This window comes from Pistacia vera, unplaced genomic scaffold (assembly GCF_008641045.1).
Source record: "Pistacia vera cultivar Batoury unplaced genomic scaffold, PisVer_v2 Contig840, whole genome shotgun sequence".
In the NCBI taxonomy this organism is placed as follows: domain Eukaryota; kingdom Viridiplantae; phylum Streptophyta; class Magnoliopsida; order Sapindales; family Anacardiaceae; genus Pistacia; species Pistacia vera.
The window spans coordinates 824,908-844,793 of NW_022196713.1; the positions used below are offsets into that span (position 1 = coordinate 824,908).

A 19,886-nucleotide genomic window follows, 5' to 3' on the forward strand; every position below is an offset into this window, starting at 1 on the left:
AGAGAAGAGGAGAATTCGTAAAGTTCAAGAGAAGAACAGTTGAAGAAGAGACGAAGAGAAAAATTGAAGAGGAGATTTCATTCATTTGACAAACCCCCACCCTAAAACGGCATCGTTTTCCCACTATATAACCAATTTTGTTTGCAAAAATACAGGCGAATAATTCGCGAATTATATGGCTGGGCCATATAGTTCGTGAATTATGGCTGTGCTAATAAAATATGAGAATTTGCGAATTTATAGCTAGGCTTATCACACCTATTGCATCTTCCTATAAAGTAGTATTAATTAGGTAGATTAGTATTGATTAGACGGTAATGTAAACAGAAACATTTTTTTTTGGGTAAGTAAGTAATTATATTGAACCAAAAAAGAATGGTTACAAAGTAACAAGATCGGCTTAAAGGCCATAGAAAACAACAAAGAAACTAGAGGCACAAATGCCAAACACAAGAGCACGCAGGCTCGAACAAGGCACAATCGCCCAAAAGAGTACCAAGGCTTGAAAACCAAAATCAAACAAGGCATAGACAACCAAAAATGAGCACGTAGGCTCAAAACCAAATCTCAAAAAGGCACAGACGCCTAAAGGAGCATGCAGGCTTACAAAGGAAAGGAAATAAACTAAGATCGCTGCCCTTTTTTTCTTTCTTACCCTTGAGTGTTGGCGGATCTGAAGGTCTAGAGTGTTGGGACTAAGGCATGGGCCACTGCATGTCAGAGTGGAATCCACTTCAGCATCTTCGACGTTCGAGTTATAGTGGGCAACAGACACCATGGCTAACGACTAGACCTAGCAAAACGGGTCTGAACGCAGGTCAACCTTAACCGGGTAAAAAAATAGGGTAGGGTCTTTAACATTGAACCCCGTTTTAACTCGGCTCGGCCCGTTTTTCCAGCAAGTGAGACGAGTATACCTGCGGGTACTTGTTTGTTTAAAAAAAAAAAAAAAAAAAAAAAAAACCCATTTCCCTTTTTAGTTTTCCCCAAATCGTGATATCCCTAACCCTTGACAAACTCACACTCACTTACGCTATCAATCCTCTCTACAACTCAAATCGAAATCCCTAACTCCGCCGCGTCGTCCTTCTTACTACTCGATGTTTGTAGTCTCTCAAACTCACTCATGCAAACGCAAATCGAAATCCCTTATACATCTCCAATTGTCGCATTCCAGACTCCAATCTCCAAGCCTCCAATCGAAATGAAATCGAAATCCAAAGTATGTGTATCCTAACTCACACTCACTCTCATCTCTCACACTCACTCACTCTCGTCTTCTATTTATCCTCTCACACTCTCTAGACTCCAATCTCCACATCTTGCTATACTTTGCTCCTCAAGGATATCAAACTATTCTTTAAAGGATGAGAGTGCAAAAGCATATTGATGAAGGGATAAAAAATGAAGGAAGGTCTCAGCTAGTGAGGTCTGGCAATCCGGTGGAGATACTGAAATGAGTGGGTCTTCAATGTTATTCCTTATAAAATCACATAACCCTTGAAGTAACAATAATAAATAGTGAACATGGTGGTTGTTTGGTTCCAAAAAAGTGCAGTTGGGGGTCTATTTTTCTTTTTGCACCTGAGTACACAGGTGTGTGTTTGCAATGAGAAGTGCGATGTTTCACTTTTGGTGTATTGGTACTTGTTCTGTTGACAGACAAAATATTTGATTCTTCTCATTGTGAAAATGACGAGATTCATGGTATTGCAGCAGGTGAAGAATTGTATTGGTCAAATGATAGATTTATTGAGATAATATCCTGTAATTGTTCAGTAGAGAATATATAATGTGGGGTTGATGTAAGGTGGTGCGTGGTGGCATTGTTTGGTTTAGATAGTTGTGTTGTTGTTGGTTGGTTGCTAGTTTTAATGTAGAAATAAAATGTGTGTGATATGGTTTTGATAGTTGTGTATTGTTGTTGGCTGCTATGTTTGGAACTTTGGATGCAAAAATAAAATGTGTAGTGATGTTTAATTTACGTATTTTGCCCCTGGAATAACTCATTAGCACAAGTTGGATATTCCTTTCACATCTCACTAAGGTGAAAAGAGATGCCCATAGAGAAGAAGAATTGGTTTCCTTAATCTTTTGAGTTTTATTGTATGGTCTTGGAGTTTAATATCAACTGAACCAAAACAAAGCTTATATTTTTCTGTTTGGTTTGTATGAAAATTTCGGACATCATTCATCATGTCTTGATTGTTTTTAAGTTTATGGTGTTGGCATGCCTTTAAATTATTGATTTTTTTTTCAGTAGTCTCAAGCATTGATTGTGGGGGTGTAATTGTAAAAAATGAAAACATAGGAATTAGGGGTGTAATTGCAAAAATTGAAAATTTGAGAGAGAAAAAATGGGTACTCACAGGTTACCCATACCGCATAAGGTGGGTTCGGGTCCAATATTTGGACCTATTTAGATCGTCGTTTTGGGCCTATACGTTTGGACTGACTCGACTCGACCAGACCTTAACCCGACCTACCTGCGTTTTGCTAGGTCTACTAACGACCCTTCTTGTCCCTCCATAAAGAATCATTGCTCACCCCACTTTTGAGGGCATTGGAAGGCAAAGGTCATGAGCTTCAATAATCAAAGAATCGCTTGGAAGGAGTTCCTCCAAGGAGACGCTAAATAAGTTTCTAGCCGAATGATATCAAGGAAGTTGGTGCTCATGGGAAGGGGGGGGGGGGGTGGAGGGGTGTTCTTTGGGGCCCTAAGAGGAATAAGGTGAGGAACACTTAGATGATCCTCCTCAAGTGCCTTAGGAGGTTTTGGTGCCTTTTAGGTGGGTGGCAACATGGCCAAACTCACAACCTTTTGGACAACGCTGGTTTCCTCATACTCAATTTCAATTGGAATTGAGTCTTGATGGATTCAAGCATCAATTGGTGCAAAATGGCTTGGAAGCATCAATCTCAACACAAAACAGACATAACAAGCCGGGTAAACTCATATGTCGCTTTGTCGCATGATAAAAGGGTGACCGACGATGCTGGCCGATATCCCAAGCCTTCATACGTCCATATGCTAATGAGCAAACCGTGCAGCCATATCAGATGGGACCTTTAGATCTAGAGATCGGTCAGGGACTTCTAGTCCACCAAAACTTAGAGAAGGATGTGTTTTCCCCCAAATATCCGTGGCCCATCCACTGGAGGAGCGTAGGCTATCTTCGTCCTTGAATCGGAAGTAAACGAGATTACTCGATGATAAGACTTGTTTTAGTCCATAAGTGGTACATGCACAAAAGGCGATGGACTGACAGCATGGAACAACATCTTGCATCCCAGGAAAGATCCCACCATGCAATTTGACCAATAGACTAGGTCCTTCTTAACCAAATCATTCGAAAGAATAATTTTTCAGATTTCCCCTTCTACATATAGTGAGGGGAAGGGTGAAAAGGGTCTTGGAGTGGAGTGGTAACTCTTAATTGTCGGCCCAAGATGAATGGGCTGAGATGGATTGCTCGGGAGGGGGGCAGTTGGTTCACATTAGCTTGGGTGGGGAATGGAGGTGGAAGGGTGTGTTTTGGTTGGTTGGGGCATTTTTTCGAATAGGGGTGGGAACAAAAAAATGGTGTTTTTTGGATAAAAGAAAGGGTGGAAAGGGGGGTTGGAATGGTTCAGAGTGTGTTGAGGAGTGGCTGAGGTCGTGGAAGGTGAGGAGAAGGTTGGGAGGCAAAGCCTAAGCAACCCAGTAGGTACTAAAGACAGCCGCACGTGCTGGCACGGTTGTAGCACCAATTTTTGTCGACAGGAGACCAATAACAACTAAACAACATAGCAACCCAAACAATAGAAATGGGGAATCAAGTGGTGTGTTATTTTGGGGCTGATTGCTCTCCATCGATCATAATTGGGCCAAGAAAATCCACCTTCGCAAGGTGGCAAGAAGGAGAGTGTTGCAAAAGGTGAGAGAAGATGCCAAGTGGGGGTATGGGTTTTGAAAATGAGGTTGAGAGGAGTTCATAGAGGTTAGAAAGTGATTTTGGAGGTAGGATCCGTCGAAAAAGCCAAAAAACTGGCGGCTTCAAGCGATGCTAATGTGAGCTAGATTTGGCTACAATGAGCCCGTCTACAGCCAAAAGGAGCACGAGCATGTTAGTGTGCTAAAGTGCTCCGCGTATAGTGAAAAAATGGGAGAAAAAAATTTCACCCTCTTTTTCTCACAAAGATTATCTTCAATAATAAAACATTATTCATTCACAATGTATCCGAATCCAGACATTTGAATTCTTAAATTTGCGAATACAGAACATTTTTAGTTATTTTCTAAATGGAATCAAAAATATTTTTCTAGTATGATATGCAAGTAATCATATAGTAGTTGAAACAGTTTTGATGCGAGCATATAAGGTTAAAGATAATGCAAAGAACTGAAATGGTGTAGGTGAATGCAGAATAAGCGATTGTGGAAGAGAAAAGTTGATTGTTAGTGGAAATAAGTAGTGCTAGTTGAATATTAGGGATATAAAAATTGAAATATATTTGTATAGTTAAGTTTGTGTGGTCCATCTGTAATCTATAAACATCACTGTAACTTTAGGTGTAATAGGTGATGGATAATTGAAGTTTAAAAATAATGAAAAGTGTGAGAAACTTATAGCTCTTCAAAAAAAAATTCTAGTGTTCAATTTTTTTTTCTTTCTCTGCCAAATCCAACATCTGGTATCAAAGCTAAAGATCGAAGACGACCAGTAAAGGAAATTAATTTCTCTCCCAAAAACTCACTTAAGTTGTTATGGGTTCCAACAATGTGCCTTTTTCTCTTATGTCTTCAATGGTGAACAATACGATATCTGGGCTGTTAAAATGAAAGCTTATCTAAGGGGACATGATCTATGGCAGTATGTTCAAGAAGAGAGACAACCACCTCAATTGGGACTGAATCCCACATTGAACCAAATAATTAGATTACATGAATAATAGATTGCCAAAGCTCCAAGAGCCTTGTCTTATACCCATTCAGCTGTCACAAACTTACTTTTCAAGGATATGGCTTGTGAAACTGCAAACGAAGCCTGGATAAGCTAAAGGAGGAGTTTTAGGAAGTGAAGACGTAGGGTTAGTTTAACAGTTGTGAGGATGCAGGAGAGCAGAGTCTATTAAGGAGTATGTAGACAGATATGAATATTTTTAACAAAATTAAATTGCTAGGTGAGGAGCTGATAGACAAGAGGATAATTGAAAAAGTGCTTGTAAGTCTACCAGAAAGGTTTGAGTCCAAAATTTCATCTCTTGAAGACTCAAAAGACCTATCACATATCTCCCTTTTAGGGCTTGTTCATGCCTTACAAGCTCAAGTACAAGAAGACTTCTGAGACAAGAAGACAACATTGAGGGAGCTCTAATGGCAAGTCATAAAGTGAAACCTTATGAAGGTGGAAATAAGAAGCAAGCAGGAGAAAAGAAAGGGAAGGAGAAGAATGATAACCAAGGAATGAAGTAAGGGGGTAAAAAAGGGATATCCATCATGTTCTCAATGCAGAAGAGGAATCATGTTGAGAATTTATGTTGGTTCAGGCTAGAATACAATGCAGGTCATGCAAACAAATTGGCCATATGAAAAGTTTGCAAAACAAGAGTAATCAACAAGGGGAGCAAGCTCAACTAGTGGAAAATCATCAGCAGCAAAATCAGGAAAATGCCACCTGTTGTGGCTTTTCGCTATGTCAAGTGGTGTGCTGAAGCATGGTTGACAGACAATGGCTGTACTAACCTATGACTCCAGACCCAAGCAATTTTGTGGACTTGGATCATACATACAAGTCCAAAGTAAAGATAGGAATGGAGAACTTATTGATGTCAAGGGAAGAGGAGTTGTTGCAGTCCGACTTCAACAGGTACCAAATATATTTCCAAGGTCTTGTACGTACCTGAAATTAGCCAAAGTCACTTAAGTGTAGGAAAAATGTTAGAGAAAGATTATGTCTACATTTCCAAGATATATCGTGCACACTTTTAGATAATGATGGTAGTGAATTAAGAAAGTAAGGATGATAGGTAAAAGCTTTCCCATAAAGTGGAAAGAGACTGATTTGCATGCTTACTCCATGGCTACTGATGAGTATGTTGTGTGGCACAAAAGATTTGGCCACTTCAATTACAATGGACTCAAGGAGTGTATTGCAAGAACTTAGTTTAAAATATGCCTAAGATTGAAGATAAAAAGGGATATGCCATGCCTGCCAACTTCGTAAACCGAGTAGGTTGCCTTTTGCAGCAAATCAAGCATGGAGAGCTTCCAAAAGTTGCAACTCATCCACACTAATAGTGTGGACTGATGAAGACCTTTCTTTAAGTGAAGCAGATATTTTGTTCTGTTTATTGATGACTGCTCAAGGCTGGTGTGTTGGATTTATTTCTTGAAATAAAAGAGTGAAGTGGCTAAGGTGTTTAATGAGTTTAAAGTTATGGTGGAGAATCAAACAGGTTCCAGCATTAAAACTATTAGAAGTGACAATGGAACTTAATACACTTCTATGAAGTTTGAGAAACATTGCATTGAAGCTGGAATAAAGCATCAGCTTACCAGTCCTTAAACTCCTCAACAAAATAGAGTGAGTGAAAGAAAGAATAGGATTGTTATGGAGATGGCAAGATGCATGTTGTATGAAAAAAAATTGCCAAAAATATTTTGGGGTAGAAACTGTGAATACAGCAGTTTATCTGCTAAATAGACTTCAACAAAGCCTGGAATAATCAAACTCCATTGAAGCATGGTGTGGAGTTAAACTAGGTGTGAATCATGTATTTGGGAGATATGTTACTCTCACATTCTAGACAACATGAAAAGCAAAATTTATGAGAAGGTTGAAATTAGAATCCTAATTGGCTACAGCAACTCGGCTGAAGCTTATAGAATCTTCAATCCAAAAACAAAGAAGGTTCTGATAAATCGAGATTTCAAGGTAGATGATTATTCGACTTGGGATAGGAAAGAAATGAAGTTAAAGATATAAAAGATTACAGCAAGGAAGAGAATTTTCTTCAAACCAAGATGATCTGAAGAAAATTCAGATTTAATGCAAAAGTTTCAATCAAAGGCACTTAGTTATTGGCTATGTGTATGAGAGATGCAATGTAGCTGTTATGGAGCTACAAACTACATTGAAGCATGTAAATTATAAGAGTGGATAGCTGCAATGAAGGAAGAGAAAGTATGATTGAGAAGAATGAAACTGGAGTCTTGTGACAGGCTACAAACAGAAATATATCTAAGTTAAATGGGTTTTCAAAAATTAGAGTGAATCCGGATAGATCAATCCAATTTTAAGGCCAGATCAGTGGCAAAGGGTTATGCAAACAATATGGTGTCGATTTTCAGATACGCCTTCTTAGTTGCAAGACAGACACAATAAGGTGTTGATCTTAGTAGTTCAACTAGGTGGCAAGATTCTCCAATAGATGTCAAGTCAGCTTTCTTGTAGGGCTACTTGATGAAGAGATATATGTAGAGCAACTACAAGGCTTTACAGTTGAAGGGATGAGGATAAAGTGTATATGTTGAAGAAGGCTTTATAGGCTTAAAACAGGCTCCTAAAGCCTGGTATAGCATAATCAATGAGCATTAGGAAGCCTTGGTTTCAATAGAAGTCCTAATGAACACACTCCTATGTAAAGAAGATTGGTGGTGATTTGATGATAGTATCCTTATATGTGGATGACTTGTTTGTGTGGAAGCAGCCTTGATCAATGAATGTTCAAGGATGAAAGCGCAAAGAATTCGAGATGACAGATTTGGGGGAGATGACTTTCTTCTTGGCATGGAAGTGCATCAATCCTTGGATGGCATATTTATTTGTCAAAGAAGATATGCCAATGAAATCTAAAGAAATTCAACATGCATGAATGTAAGTCTGGGAGCACTCATTTAGTGCAAAACCAGAACCTTAAAAGATGATGGAGCTGGCAAGGTTGATGAAAGGAGATATGGAAGCTTAATGTGGGTGCTGTTGTACTAACAGTAACAAGGTCTGATATCATGTATGCAGCCAGCCTACTCTCTAGATTTATGAATGCACTATTGAAATTCACTTCAAGGGACTGAAGACTAGGAATCTAGTTCAGGAGATAAGCCAATCAAATTAATTGGCTACACTAATAGTGATTGGACAGGTTCAATAAAAGATATGAAAGTACTCTCACCTACGTGTTTACTTGAATTCTGATGCATTTAGTTGGATTTCTAAGAAGCAAGAAACAGTGGTTCAACAAACAGTAGAAGCAGAATACATATCTACTATAGTTGTTGTTAATGAAGTAGTTTGGTTGAGGAAAATCTTGAATGATTTAAAGCAACATAGATTGAAGCTACCGAAGTGTTTTGTGACAATCAATCAGCTTTTACAATGGCCAAGGAATCTTGTGTTTTATGGTTGAACCAAACACATAAAGATCAAGTTTCATGCTGTTAGAGAAGCTAAAGAAGACAAAGAAGTGAGCTTGTTCATTGCAGGACCAAAGAGCAAGTCAGGTCTTGACAAAGGCTCAAACAAGACCAAATTTGAAGAATTTAGGCTAAACTGTTGACAAAGCTCTAATAAGACCAAGTTTGAAGAATTTAGGCTTAAATTGGTGTTTCCAACAAAGTTATCAGAGTGAGTTAATGCAGTAATATCTTGTTGAAATAGCTAGGTTTGATGCGAGCTAGGATAAATAAATGTGAACTGAAATAGTGCGAGCAGCAGTAAGAAGCCGGAAGAAATGAGTTTGGAGCAGAATTATGCTGATTATGTCAGCCTTGGTTAACTACGCACTCCAAGTAGGGCAGTTGACTTAAGGATTATAAATATTAGATATTTTATATTAGTTAATTCTGCGGTCCATCTGTAACCATATAAAATCACTGTAACGGTGGTGTAATAGTTGATAAAAGCTGATGTATAAATGAAGTTTAAAATAATGAAAAGCATAGAAACACGCGGCTCTTCAACAAAATTTTCCTGGTGTTCATCTTTTTCTTCTTTCCCTTTCATTCCTGCCAAATCCAACATTTCAGGTGTACTAAAGGGCAAATCTCTTGAGTTGAGCAAGTAAAAGAGCTTCCAAGCTTATATATGAAGTCTGGCTTTGGTTAAGTGTGCAATGGAAGTCTAGTCTTTCTCATTTTATTTCTCTTGTGGGGCTATGTTTGTCTCTTTGTAGTCCCACGTCTGTTTGCAAAACGAGAACCCAAAAACTTGCCTCCAGGGACAATGGGATGGCCCGTCTGTGGAGAGACTCTTAGCTCCTTAAGCTCATAGATCAAGTTCCATGGGTAGATTCCTACAGAAACGTTGCTCCAGTATTTGTGTTGTCTTTGTGAGTTACGTGCTTGATTTCATCAAATACGTGACAAGAGATCATGAGATTGTGTATTGCAGGTATGGAAAAGTTTTCAAGTCACATCTATATGGTTCCCCGGCCATCGTTTCCTGTGACCCGGTGTCAACTTGTTTGTACTTCAGAATGAGGAGAAGCTATTTCGAGCCAGCTACCCCAAGCCCGTGCTTGACGTGTTGGAAAATTGTCTTTACACGCGGTGTCCGGAGAACTTCACAAGAAGCTAAGAAATATTGCCGTCAGCTTCATCACTGCCTCCAAGTCAAATCCACTCTTCCTTCTCTTTGCAGAGAAACTGTCAATCTCATAATGGACTCATGGAAAGAACAAAACAAATTTCCTTCTGCGAAGAAAATAAAAAGGTAATTAAGGAAGAATTAATTTTTAGTTCAGGAGGAAAACTTATAAACTAATGTTAAACTCATAATTTTGTGATTATATAACACAGTTTACGCTCTATCTTATGGTGAAGCAACTGTTGAGTATTGAGCAAAAGAACCACTAGCCTTCAAAATACTTGAAGATTTTGAAACTTACATGAAAGGTTTTCAGACTTTGCCAAATATACCCTGGGACAGCTTATGCAAAAGCTGTGAAGGTAACAAAAATTGCTACAAACAAATTATATCATGACGTGTGAATGTTTAATTAATATGACAAAAATGATTAATGTTAAGGCTAGCGAGAGAGATATCTTTGACTGTGAGAGAGAGATATAAGAGAAAGAGAACAAGATATTTCGCGGCATAGGGAAGGAGACTTCTAGATGTGATTCTGGCGAAACGGGGCCTGAGCTATGAAGAGACAGTAAGCATAGTTTTAGAATCTGCGTGCAGGCATAGGACGACTGCTACACTTATAGCTTAATTGTTTACTTTCTTGCCAATGCGCCCAATGTTTAACGATTAAAGGTATCTTTAATTTGTTCTGTGTTCCTTTTCCTGTCTCCTTTTCAGAATATCTGCCTACATATTCTAAAGGGTTCATTTGTTGAGTATTACAGGAAGAACACCATGCGATAAGAAAAACAAAGAAGATGGGGAATCTTGAAATGGGAAGATTTCCGAAAATGGAGTTTACCAACAATGGAATATAGAGTAATTAACTGTTTCTGCATAAAAGTTCAACATGCTTACAGGAGAACTAACAAATGCTTTGCTTATAGGTAATACATGAAGCTACGAGATGCGGAAATTGGCCAAATTTGTCCCCCGCAAAGCCTTCAAGATGTTATTCAAAGGTTGTGTTTGCATTAAGTTTAATTTATCTATTGCTTCATATTTATTTCTGCATTCTAATTTTATGGTTCCATTATATGCAGACTATTTCATTCCTCGGGATGGTATGTTTTTCCACTCTTTACTGCGGTACACTTGACCACTCTTCATGAAAATCCTTCGGATTAATCCTTGGAGATGGCTGTACGTATAGCCGCCTCCCCTCATTAACCATCTGTTTATATCTACTCTTTCTGCTGTGATCTGAACTTGAGAACCAATTTTCCCATATGCGCAGGAAATAGTTGATAAGCAGATAACATAAACTATAACTTCTTATTCTCAGCTAATATGTTCCGATCGTTTTTGTATGTTGATCGCAGGATTAAAAGCATGAGCAAAACGGTGATGCCATTTGGTGAGGACCACGATCTGCCCAGGAGCAGAACTGGCTAAAGTCGAAATCTCATTCTTCCTTCATCATTTGTCCTGAAATAGGTAAAATATCAGCAAGAATCCCCCATTTAATAGGACATGCATGATTATTGTACATCTCAAGTCACAGATAATATATATTCTGGTATAATAACCAACTGCTTCCCACTTATCGGGAAACTGCATAATCTCGTTATGATATTTCACGTGTATTTTAATATTCATGCATACAATTAAACACTATTTTAGATGGAATTGAGATCCATGTTAATCATAAAAATCCTACCACTTTATTCCCTTTTCATTGAATATATACATTTGTTCTTTGTGTGTCCCTTAAAACTGCAGGTGGAAAATAAAAGCTGATGATTTCCCAGTTGCCTATCCTTATGTTGAATTCTCGAGAGGCTTGGTTTGGATATTGAACCAACAGAAGGGACATATAGTGGGAAATAAAACTGATTAATGTAGATCTAATTAGCATATCCACTCTTAAAAGTGAATATAAGGCATTATTTCATCTAAAAAGTGTAATGAAAAGAAGCCATTTGAGAAATGGCCTATTTTCATTTACTTGTATTATATAATGTAATGATGATATAAACTTTTTTTTCTAGATGTATGATATATAAATCTCTTAAATCTGACCCTTATCGATTATATTATCTAATACTTTATTAAAACAAAGAATATACGATATATGTTAGATTTTAGTCGACATTTCAGTTCTTCCTCTTGATCTTTAGACTGTAATATATTGTAATTAATGCATAATTAGAGTTATATGAGATTAGGGAAGTTCCTTCTAATTTTGAAAACTAGAAAATTAATATTGTAATGTAATTAACCATTTATAAAGCTTATAGAAAGGAAAGGCCTCTCTTCTAGAGTTATCAAGTTTATTTACTAACTTAGAGTATATGAGAAGAGCAATGCTACAGTTATCGAAAAATGTATATCGAATCTTGCAAAGAAGACGTGACATCATTTTTTTTCTTTAAAAAAATTATAATAATCAAGCATAATGGCACGTCATCGATGATAAATTCGGTAATATTTTTTTAATACCTGTATCATTTTTCTAGGAGATAGTCGCCTCAGATCATAATTTCAAAGAACACACAGCCCATTATGAAAAAATCTCTCATTGAATTTGAATATCAACCCACTTTATTTTTTAATTAATGCGGACAATCGAGTTGTACAAAACTATATTTATAAAAAATAAGAGTAATACTACATTTACAAAGAAATTTTACAAAGATCTTTCATACAAAGTGATGTGACAAAAAATAAATAAAAGAGTAAATTTAATAAATTGACTTTTGTTTTACTCTTTATTCATTTTTTGTACACTTTTGTACGAAATTTTTATAAGATTTCTTTGTAAGTATAGTATTATTGAAAAAATAGTAATGGACTCCAAATCACGAAGGAATTTTTGCCACATGTCTTAATGAATACAAGGTTTATACGAGGTGTTTGGTGGAACCCACCACTCACAATACATTAAAATTTCTCGTCTTCCAGAATGTACCCACCATTGTTATCTCACAGCTCTCCCTCGAGCTTTCAGATTTCAATATGCACACTTCTCTTCACCATCTTTTCTTGATTCTTCTTATATCTCTGCTAAGTGTTCACACATTCATATGTATCCATTCGTGTCCAACACCACTTCAAAAACCAAGGCATAATGATAAGATAGTGGTTCACTTATATGAGGAAATAGAGCCTCCAAGAAAATGGAGAAATAGAGTTTAAGGGGAAAAAAACTTAATTGATATTGCGTCAAACCCTAATGGGTTAGGCTTATATAGTTTACACATATTTAATTTTAAGAGGACCTAATTGTCTAATTCATATAATTGCTAATTTTAAAGATATTCTTATGTAATTAGATAATAGTAGGGGTGTCGTTAAATACTTGAACTCAGCTTGAGTAAGACTTGAATTAAGTACCGAGCTGAGTTCGAGTCTACCCCACACCGGCTCGATTCGGCTTGCTAGTCAATAGTGTTCCATTTAGGGTTTTTCTGTGAAAAATACAAGTTTAGGTCTGTTCTGTAATCTGACATGCAAAAGGTTTAAAAAATCTCAAATTAACCCTTAAACCCAATTAACTAAATGTCATAAATGATTTCCCCAAAATCATAAACCCTATTTCACATTACTAATCAGTTTATGTTGTGTAATTTATTTGAGTGATTTATGTTGATTTAGATACAAATTTACAAAAAATGTGATCTGATTTGTGTAAAACAAGATCTGCAAGTTATATAAAAAAAGGGTCAAACAAGAGGTAATCAAGTCATAATCGCGAGCACGTTAATCGATCATAATCAAGCTTTTCGAGTCAAGTCACGAGTCAAATTTTCTGACTCGTGACTCGACTCGAACGTCTAATGCTTGACCGAGTCAAGCTTGTTTAGGGTGGTACTTGGCTCAAATCATCTGTTTCAATCCTGGATAATAGCATAATTATAAAAGACTTAAATAATTATCCTAATTCTAAAATAATCTAACATTGTCTTCCCCTTCGAATCAACCTTGTCCCCTAAGGTTGCAAGGTACTATACCATAAACCACAGTTGTTGTCAAAGCCAAGACCTCTAATCGGTTACAACATAAGAAATCATTTGGCGTAGATGAGGTCCAAGGCAATAAAGAGAGTGTGGAAAGTTCCATGTGGGGGTAAAAAATCAACACGGTAAAGAAGTTGTTTGTTCTTTTGTCGTGATAACATTTTAGAGTAGCTTATAATTAGACCTAATAATATAACACAAATACACAATATATAACTGAGATTCAAATTATAGTCTTCAAAGTCAAACACAATATGTAGCCAAGATTCAATTATAGTCTCAAACCAAACACATAAGAAAACCAAAATTCAGAGTCAAACTAGAGCTCCAAATAAATAAAATTAAAAAATAATACAACCAAGATTCAAATTATAGTCTATAATGGAAACTCACAAAGTACATAAACAAACAATAACAATTCAAAAAAGAGCATCATGCAACCAAGAAATGTCATCATTATCCATCAAGTCATCCATGTAACCCTCAATCGTCGATATAGAATTAGCATCTTCGTCCATACGAATTTCTTCATGTTCATAGTCTAGAAGCTCCCCCAATTTCTCAAGATCTATAGGTTCCAAGTCACTACTGATTGTGGAAGTGAACTCATCCATCATCATTGTGTTTATTCTCACATACACAAGCGTGTCTAGCATTTCATGTGACAACCTATTCTTTTTTTCTTTTTTTTTGTTTGAGCAGCTTCAAAGGCACTCCAATTTCTCTCTCATGTGAAGCAATGGTATACTTCTTGAGCACAGGAAGATCATCCCCATTGCAATCCCACCACATTCCTGCAAATGACATAAAAAGCTTCTTGAATACAAAGAGATAAGCAATGTACAAAAAAGATATACAAATTTTTTGAAAAAACTTATGAGGATGACTTGTTTGTAACATCGTTTTTGCCATTGCAATAAATAAGGTAGCTAGCCTACTATGATACAACTAAACCTCTCTCATAAGTATGGATGCTGTTCTGATATACTAGAACCAGGTTTTCATGAATGAAATCGATGCCATCTTTCATCTCTCTATCCTCTCTAAATTTTTCTAAGAAAAAGTAATATGGATTGAGAAAGGCAGTTGCAACATGTATCGGATGAATGAAGTTGTTGACCCAACGATTCTCAAACAATTCCCAAATTCTCTCATACTTGCTTGCCTTACTATTACATCTTTCCTTGATTGCAACTTCGCTCTCATCATTGTTTCATATAATTAACCAGCAGTAGATCCATCACCATCAACCAAACGAAGAACTCGAATCAATGGCTCAATAGTTTTTATAACCTCCCTTCCTCTAGCCCAAAAATCACTCTAAATAATTGCAGTGACCCTTTTACTTGATTCGGTCTTACAATAATCAAAACCCTTCCATTTAGATGAAGCAACAAAGAGTCGAAGTTCATTCTCCAAATCCAACACAGATTGAAGCATTAAAAAGTTTGAAGCGAATCTTGTGGCACAAGGTTGTCTCAATTGTCTATCTTTGGTGTACTCTTTCATTGCTGCATGAAGAACTGTGTACCGTGTCATGAACATAACTATTATTCTTGCTTTATCAATGACAACTTTTGCCCAATTAACTTTATCATATATGTCTTTTAGAAGAAGCTGAATTCTATGAGCATCACACCTCGTCTTATAAATTCGAGGATACAATTCAATGAGCATGTTACCAGCAGATGTGAAATTGCTACTATTACCAGTTATGAATTACACAACATGTTCTTGTCCAATTGATTCAATCACAAAAACGACAATTTCTTTAAGACAAATCCCAGTTTTTCTTTCTTAGGAAACATCCAATGATTTTATAAACACTACACCACAAGGTGATTATGCGACAAAATTAATGAAAGATCGGTGCCTTATATCAGTCCATATATCAGACATTATAGTGCAATCAGATCTATATGTATCCCAAGAATGCTTCACCATAGCAATATACTCATCAACACCTTTTCTAGATTCAGGAATTAACTTGGCTCTAAAAGTTGAGTAAGATGGAAGCTTTTATGCTGCACCATATTTAGCCATTGCCTTAACAAATTCTCCTAAAGCACAAGTTTGAACAACATTAGAAGTGATATTGTTCACCACAAAACACTTAGCAAGCATTTTATCAACAAACTCCTTATCTTTTTCTTATTTATTTCTAGTAAAGATGCTTGACTTTGACGTCTTTGGCTACCTTTAGAAAGTGGTGAAAATGGTGAATATGCTTCCTCCTCATGATCATTAAAGTTTAAAGCAGTAGAAGAACCGGCTGAACTTTTTAATTTTTTGTTACTTCCACTTCCAAACATAGCTAAGGATGCATATGCTTGTGTCTCATGATTGACTTTATTACAAATCTCAACATCATGACCAGTAATTCTAGATAAGTGTGCTTTAATTTTGTAAGGCCCATCATTAAATAATTTTTGACAAAATTGCATTTCCATTTATTCCTCTAGAGCTCCTCAACATGCTCCCAAATTTTATCTTTTTTTTCATACCATATTGGTTTGAGTTTACATTTAAAAGAACGGAAAAGAGAATATCATCAAATACAAAAGGAAACTTAGGATGATATACTTAAAAAAAAAAAAAAAAAAAAACAACACAATCGCCGGTGCAAAATTGCAGATAAACACAAGTTCTGCCTAAGATTGAAGTCTATAAATCAGGTTAAACTGTATTTATGCAATCTGATTTCTCAATGTCCTCTCCTATTGGGCCATAAATTTGGTTAGGTTACAGTTTTGCAAGTGTTATTTGGAGCTAGCCCACCTAAACTGTAACTCATTAAATAATAAATTTCCTACAACTTTAAACACCATTATGATTACAAAGCATCAATGTTGTATTTTATATTCAACATTATCAGCAACAATTGAAGCATCACGACTTGTTCTTAGAAAATCACATGGGGAATTTTATAGTAATGTCAGTATTAACCCAATCAATGTTTTCCCTTATACCAAAAGTTGCCACTCCCCAGACCACTTTCAATACTTTTAAATTTTTTAAGCTATCCAGTAATGAGTAAATCTATTGACTCTTCTACAATTGTGCCACCCTATGTCTCATGGAATGTCCAGCCCTCAAATTTGTTAACTAATTAATGACTGGCACTTGGGTTTAGAAAATAACCCAAGGGCGTTTTATGTTTTTTGTCATTCCCCATAATTTTGAATGCAAATAATCACAAAGTTGAAGGCACTCACTCAATGAAGTGAAAACTGAATCGTCACAACACTAAGAATCCTGAAAAGAAAAATGAGGAAAATTGAATCATCGTGGCGTGTGCATTACATGGTTTGGATCTAAGATTTCTTCATTGATAGTGCCATTGATACAATCCTTAAAATGATTGACTACCCACGTAGTAAAATTATAACATCAACATCAAGTCAAATTCCTTGCTACTCATACTTCTGTATTAAAATGACAAAATGGGTCTAAAAGTTTGAAATTTTTAGTCCATTATCTTCAGTGAACTATCGAAAATAAGTCAAGAGAGCAAAGTAGTAGTAGTGGTGGTGGTTTTGTAGATCAACTTGATGTTGAAAAATTATAAGATTTCTGGTAACCTACTGCAAATAACTAAACTAAATATTATCAGTCCTTTTAGGGTGTTCCTTTTGTGAATGGGTACCTTATAATTGTAATAGAGTTTGTTTGGCGTGTGAGAATGTAAGAATATATTTGAACTGCAAATTAAAAAGACAAATGATACACTCTCATTGATATTTAAGAATTAAAAGAAGAAGTTTCATTAGCATATTAACAAAAAACCCAGCTACCAACCAAATTAAGCTGCTAGAACACAAACCCATTAAGCCTATTGCCAGGGGCCAGGAAAATGTCCCGATAATCCTAGATAAAAACTCCCAAAAACCTGTAATGTCTCACCAAATGCACAAATATGCTTGAAAAGGAAAAGCAATGAAACACCAGGTACATAAGTTAAGCATCCAGTATCTATAGAGCCTCAAGTCACACACCAGCACAAACACATGCAATCCACCAACATAACAAGAATTCAAGATAATCAAACAAAAAAGACAAACACACACAAGGCTTCACTACGGATAACACACACATAATCAATCAATCATTTCATAAACAAATCAAGCAAAAAAAGGAAAAAAAAAAAAAAAAAAGAGAAAGCAATAATAATTAATAAGTTAATAACAGAAGTGTGAACCTTAAGGCTTGAAGTCTTGGACTTGAAGCTTGGAAAAGAGAGTTAAAAAGATAAGAGATGAAGAAAAGAGAGTTAACGAGATTCAAAGTGAAGCTTAACGAGTTGACGGGCGAGAAGGAGGAACCATGGCTGTAGATTGGAAGAGAAGAAGAGATCAAGAGATGAAGAGGAGAATTCGTAAAGTTCAAGAGAAGAACAGTTGAAGAAGAGACGAAGAGAAAAATTGAAGAGGAGATTTCATTTCATTTGACAAACCCCCACCCTAAAACGGCATCGTTTTCTCCCTTACTATATAACCAATTTTTGTTTGCAAAAATACAGGCGAATAATTCGCGAATTATATGGCTGGGCCATATAGTTCGTGAATTATTTGGCTGTGCTAATAAAATATGAGAATTTGCGAATTTACTAGCTAGGCTTATCACACCTATTGCATCTTCCTATAAAGTAGTATTAATTAGGTAGATTAGTATTGATTAGACCGAGTAATGTAAACAGAAACATTTTTTTTTTGGGTAAGTAAGTAATTATATTGAACCAAAAAAAGAATGGTTACAAAGTAACAAGATCGGCTTAAAGGCCATAGAAAACAACAAAAGAAACTAGAGGCACAAATGCCCAAACACAAGAGCACGCAGGCTCGAACAAGGCACAATCGCCCAAAAGAGTACAAAGGCTTGAAAACCAAAATCAAACAAGGCATAGACACCCAAAAATGAGCACGTAGGCTCAAAACCAAATCTCATAAAAGGCACAGACGCCTAAAGGAGCATGCAGGCTCTACAAAGGAAAGGAAATAAACTAAGATCGCTGCCCTTTTTTCTTATTCTTCTTACCCTTGAGTGTTGGCGGATCTGAAGGTCTAGAGTGTTGGGACTAAGGCATGGGCCACTGCATGTCAGAGTGGAAATCCACTTCAGCATCTTCGACGTTCGAGTTATAGTGGGCAACAGACACCATGGCTAACGACTAGACCTAGCAAAACGGGTCTGAACCTGCAGGTCAACCTTAAACCTGGGTAAAAAATATAGGGTATGGGTCTTTAACATTGAACCCCGTTTTAACTCGGCTCGGCCCGTTTTTCCAGCAAGTGAGACGAGTATACCTGCGGGTACTTGTTTGTTTAAAAAAAAAAAAAAAAAAAAAAAAAAACCCATTTCCCTTTTTAGTTTTCCCCAAATCGTGATATCCCTAACCCTTGACAAACTCACACTCACTTACGCTTATCAATCCTCTCTCAAACTCAAATCGAAATCCCTAACTCCGCCGTCGTCGCTTCTCTTATCTCTACTCTCGATGTTTGTAGTCTCTCAAACTCACTCATGCAAACGCAAATCGAAATCCCTTATACATCTCCAATTGTCGCATTTCCAGACTCCAATCTCCAAGCCTCCAATCGAAATCGAAATCGAAATCCAAAGTATGTGTATCCTAACTCACACTCACTCTCATCTCTCACACTCACTCACTCTCGTCTTCTATTTATCTCTCTCACACTCATCTCTAGACTCCAATCTCCACATCTTGCTACTACTTTGCTCCTCAAGGATATCAAACTATTCTTTAAAGGATGAGAGTGCAAAAGCATATTGATTTGAAGGGATAAAAAATGAAGGAAGGTCTCAGCTAGTGAGGTCTGGCAATCCCGGTGGAGATACTGAAAATGATGGGTCTTCAATGTTATTCCTTATAAAATCACCATAACCCTTGAAGTAACAATAATAAATAGTGAACATGGTGGTTGTTTGGTTCCAAAAAAGTGCAGTTGGGATGTCATTATTTTCTTTTTGCACCTGAGTACACAGGTGTTGTGTTTGCAATGAGAAGTGCGATGTTTTCACTTTTGGTGTATTGGTACTTGTTCTGTTGACTAGACAAAAAATATTTGATTCTTCTCATTGTGAAAATGACGATGATTCATGGTTATTGCAGCAGGTGAAGAATTGTATTGGTCAAAATGATAGATTTATTGAGATAATAAATCCTGTAATTGTTCAGTAGAGAATATATAATGTGGGGTTGATGTAAGGTGGTGTCGTGGTGGCATTGTTTTGGTTTAGATAGTTGTGTTGTTGTTGTTGTTGGTTGCTATGTTTTAATGTAGAAATAAAATGTGTAGTG

General features: G+C 36.5%; 1 pseudogene; it reads left to right on the plus strand.

Moving 5' to 3' along the window:
- Positions 1-5,711: 5,711 nt before the first annotated feature.
- On the plus strand, positions 5,712-10,232 carry LOC116118326 (annotated as a pseudogene).
- Positions 10,233-19,886: the final 9,654 nt, after the last annotated feature.